At 54.3% G+C, this 4,945-nt stretch overlaps 1 protein-coding gene across 1 annotated transcript in view; it reads right to left on the reverse strand.

Annotated features, from left to right (window-relative positions):
- LOC107599529 (voltage-dependent calcium channel gamma-4 subunit-like) overlaps window positions 1–4,945 on the reverse strand; it is an 18,899-nt gene that overhangs the window by 3,222 nt on the left and 10,732 nt on the right. The gene's annotated exons all lie outside the window — the stretch shown is intronic.

Consider the following 4,945-nt stretch of genomic DNA (forward strand, 5'->3'; position numbering starts at 1 on the left):
ATATATATTTAATTTAATTACTGGAATAATTTTGTATCCATGTGTATAATAGTGCATCCAATGTAGTTTGATTCATGAACAAATTACTATTTTGAACCAGTTCTTTTAAAGGTGCCATAGAATGCATTGATACAATATTTTAAATTGTTCTCTGATAAAAGGTATGTGGCTTAGGTAAGGGCAAAAAATCTCCAGACACGGTTTTACATGTCCATTTACAACCCTAGGATTTGTCCCTAGAATGAAATGGTCTGTTTTTACTTTATTTGGAAGGTTCATGAATAATAATGTTGAGCTCTGCTCTGATTGGCTGTTTCACAGTGCAGCTCATATCAGTAGCTCACACAGCAGGAAGGAAACACAGGGAAAATATATATTTCAATACTGTCTCTCGCAGTTATATCGTTGGGTAATACTGTAACGTTATATAAAATGCAGCCATCAGGGAGCCGCTATATATATATGCGGGGCATTGAAACTGCTTTCGAATGCACGATGGCTTTTTACTTTCACTTTCAAGATTTGCGATCGCACGTGCTCTGTGTAAACTACAGCAGCAGTACTTACCACACATTTTACAAGATCAGATGCTTGTCAGTGGTGCTCAGGATCTGTAAATCATTCGCCATCATCCTCAGTCAATCTACTGTAATATAACAGGCTACCGCTAGCAAGCAACTAACCATGTCCCTTTAGTGGTTTGCGTTATTTTATTAGAACGCGCGCTACTTGTTTTCCGTGCCTTTCTGAATACAGACACCAACCCATCCCTGCACATCACATCCCCTGCACATCCTGGAACATAACATTTATTTCCATGACCTGCCATTTTCACTATTATCCTCGCTTGTTTCTTCAAAATACCTGCAGAACTTCTGATGATTCGGCTGTGCAGGTTCGGCTGGCGGTAGGCATAGAACATGGGCGGGTATATGCAAATGTTGGGGGCGTAACTATTAGTGATCCCAACTGTAGCGTCACAGTCAGTGTTATGTTCTGATTCGCCTATTTTTCAGTGGTCTTTTGCACGCACGAGATTTACATAAGAAGGAGAAAACAATGGTGTTTGAGGCTTACGGTATGTCATTAACATGTACAGAACTGTTATTATTCAACTATGCCAAGGTAAATACAGTTCCCTTTCAGTCAGTCACGTTCTACGTTACGTCAGTCGTGACTGATGAATTGGGATCTCGCCCGAGAGCGCAATCACCTTTGAGTGTTAACTAAACAAGCCAATGACAGTTGGTGTGCGTGTTTCGCCACACGCACCCCGCCCTGCAGTGCGGGTATAAAAGGAAACGCACATCAGCTTTTCGCTTCGGAGCCGAGCCTTCTACTAGGACGAATCTCCGCGAGTGTCTGCAAAGAAACAGCCTAGCGTTGGTGTTACGGCGCGTCAGCGGGGGTTGCCATTCAGTGCTGCTCATCTTCGGCGTGCTGCAGCTGCCATTCTGCGGTCTCGCCGCGACCTCTCCTGGGCGCTTCAGCGCTCTCTCTAAAAGGCAAACTGCTCTTCTGCTCTAAAAGAGTGTTTCCTTTTTTTCCTAAAAGAGAAAATATCTAAAAGAGCTCCACGAGCGACGGGCGTCTTTTTAAAGATGGCTTCCCGCTCATGCGTTTCTGGATGTGGTCACTTCCTGGCTTCATCTGATGGTCATGATCGCTGTGTCTCGTGCCTGGGCTTACAGCACACTGAAGCAGCGCTCATGGATAAGTCATGTTCTCAGTACGGGAACATGACCATCGCGACGTTGCAGTCTAGATACCTCCTCATTAAACGGGGGGGTATCCCCCTTGCCATGCCCCGCTCTAGCTCCTCCGGTTCTCGGAGGGCTACTTCGGTTCATGGTCAGGGAGACCTGAGGATCACGGTGTCGTCTGCTCTGACGGCTAAGGCTTACAGTGCTGCTGGACAGGCCGCTTCCGCCCTGCATGCCATGGCCCTCCTGCAAGTCCACCAGGCCAAGGTGTTGGAAGTAGTTGCACGAGGGTGGTGCTGACCCAGGTGTGCTGCAGGAACTGCGCACGGCGACGGACCTCGGGCAATGAAAGTCACGGCGCGGGCCCTGGATCAGACGATGTCCACACTGGTGGTCCAGGAGCACCACCTATGGCTGACCTTGGCGGATGTGAGGGAGGTCGACAAGCATCTCTTCCTGGACTCCCCGATCTCCCAGGCCGGCTTATTCGGCGAAGCGGTGGAGGGCTCTGCCCAACAGTTCTATGCCGCACAGAAGCAGACGGAGGCGTCTCGACACATCCTGCAGCCGACGGTCTCCACCCCACCACCGGCTGCAGCCCTTCTGTCTGCTCATTGCAGAGGGCATCCTCCTGCGGCCTCCACCTCTGCTCCAGCTCGGCCACAGCAGCAGCCTTCACAACGGCCGCAGCGTGGAGCTGGCCGCAGGAAAGCGACGCAGCCCATTTCCGCCCCTGCCAAGCCCGTAGAGCGCCAGGGAGGGCGGCGTCCCTGTGACGGGTGACCCGGAGTTCTTGGATCTGGCTCTTCAGGAGGTGGTGACCGCACCACTCCTTCCCCCGGCGGAGGGCCGGGTGGAGAAACCTTTGTTCCTGTTTTTTTCTGTTCCGCCACTGGCTACCCAAAACCTCAGCAGAAGAGCAGTTTCCTTATTCTCCGGGTTCCAAGAGTGCGAGGATGGCAGGGCGCGAGACCCAGTCTCCACATGGCCGTCCCCCTCTCCCTTCGCCAATGGGCAGCAGGGTTCGGTTCAAAGACACTATGCCTCCTCACGAGCCCCCTGCCCAGCCGTGGAGCCAGGTAAGTGGCGCGCCGTGCACTCAGACCCCACCCTGGGATGCACGGGCCTCCCGGGTTGGGTCCCTGTGTTCCACTGCGCTGCCTCACTGTGGGTACGTCGGTGGTTTCCCTAGTCCCACTTGTTCAGTCGCTGGGGGCCTGGTTAATGCTCCCCAGGCCGTCTCGAGACCATCAGACTCGGCTATGCGATTCAATTCGCCCAGCGCCCTCCCAAGTTTAGGGGCATTCGGTTCTCCTCTGTGCTGGACAGGGATGCTCCTGTCTTGCGTGCAGAGATCGCGGTCCTGCTGGCGAAGGACGTGATACAGCCAGTCCCTCCAGCCGAGATGAGGTCAGGTTTTTACAGCCCATACTTCATCGTACCCAAGAAAGGCGGTGGGTTACGACCAATCCTTGACCTTCGCGTGCTGAACCGGGCCCTTCACAAGCTCCCGTTCAGGATGTTGACGCAGAAACGCAGTCTTTCAATGCGTCCGTCCTTTCGATTGGTTCGCAATGATCAACCTCAGGGTCGACTGGGAAAAGAGCAAACTCTCCCCGGTGCAGAGGATCTCTTTTCTCGGCATGGAGCTGGACTCGGTCAACCTCTCAGCACGTCTCTCAGTAGAGCGTGCACAGTCGATGCTGAACTGCCTGGGGCCTTCCAGCGCAAGACGGCGGTTCCACTGAAACAGTTTCAAAGGCTCCTGGGGCATATGGCTTCCGCTGTCATGCCGCTCGGGTTGCATCATATGAGACCGCTTCAGCGTTGGCTTCACGACCGGGTCCCGAGATGGGCATGGCGACACGGCACTTACCGGGTTTCTGTCACCCCGTTCTGCCATCAGACCTTCAGCCCGTGGGCAGATTTTGCCTTTCTTCGGACAGGGGTGTCCCTTGGGCAAGTATCCAGGCATGTTGTTGTGTCAACAGATGCCTCTGCCAGGGGCTGGGGTGCCATGTGCAATGGGAATGCAGCTGCGGGGCTCTGGTCGGGGGCCCCGACTGCAGTGGCATATCAACTGCCTCGAGTTGCAAGCAGTATGGCTGGCTCTGCGCCCCTTCAAATCGCTGCCACACGACAAGCATGTACTGGTTCGTACGGACAACACCGCGACCGTTGCGTACATCAACCACCAGAGTGGTCTATGCTCCCGTCGCATGTCGCAACTCGCCTGCCATCTCCTCCTCTGGAGTCAGAATCATCTGAGGTCGCTTCGCGCCGTTCACATCCCAGGCGAGCTCAATCGTGCAGCCGACGAGCTCTCACGTCAGCCCGCCCTTCCGGGAGAATGGCAACTCCACCCCGAGACAGTCCAGCTGATTTGGAGGCACTTTGGGGACGCTCAGGTAGACCTGTTTGCCTCCCCGGACATGTCCCATTGCCAGTTGTTTTACTCCCTGGCCTCGGGGCCTACGCAAATCTGCGTTTCCCCCAGTGAGCCTTCTCGCACAGACACTGTGCAAGGTCAGGGAGGACGAGGAGCAGGTCCTCTTGGTAGCGCCATACTGGCCCAGTCGGACTTGGTTTCCCGAACTGATGCTCCTCGCAACAGCCCCTCCTTGGCAAATTCCTCTGAGGAGGGATCTCCTTTCTCAGAGAGGGGGCACCCTCTGGCACCCGCGTCCAGACTTGTGGAATCTCCACTTATGGTCCCTGGACGGGACGCGGAGGTTCTAGGTGGGCTACCTCCAGCGGTAGTAAACACCATCGCTTCAGCTAGAGCCCCGTCTACCAGACACGCTTACAGGCTGAAGTGGAACCTGTTCGTCGATTGGTGCTCTTCCCGCCGGGAAGACCCCCGTAGATGCCACGATCGGAGTCGTGCTTTCTTTCCTGCAGGATGGGTTGGAGCAATGGCTGTCTCCCTCCACCCTTAAAGTGTATGTTGCCACCATTGCCGCGCATCACGAGGCAGTAGACGGTAAGTCTTTGGGGAAGCACGACTTGGTCATCAGGTTTCTCAGAGGGGCAAGGAGGTTAAATCCTCCGCGCCCTCACCTATTACCCTCTTGGGATCTCCCCTCGGTCCTCATGGCCCTGAAGGAGGAGCCCTTCGAGCCTCTGCAGTCAGTAGAGCTTAAGGTTCTGTCATTAAAGACAGCGCTCCTCACCGCATTGGCCTCGGTCAAGAGGGTAGGGGACCTGCAGGCATTCTCGGTCGACGATTCGTGCCTAGAATT

Source organism: Sinocyclocheilus grahami, unplaced genomic scaffold, assembly GCF_001515645.1.
Source record: "Sinocyclocheilus grahami isolate Dianchi unplaced genomic scaffold, SAMN03320097.WGS_v1.1 scaffold268.1, whole genome shotgun sequence".
Classification (NCBI taxonomy): domain Eukaryota; kingdom Metazoa; phylum Chordata; class Actinopteri; order Cypriniformes; family Cyprinidae; genus Sinocyclocheilus; species Sinocyclocheilus grahami.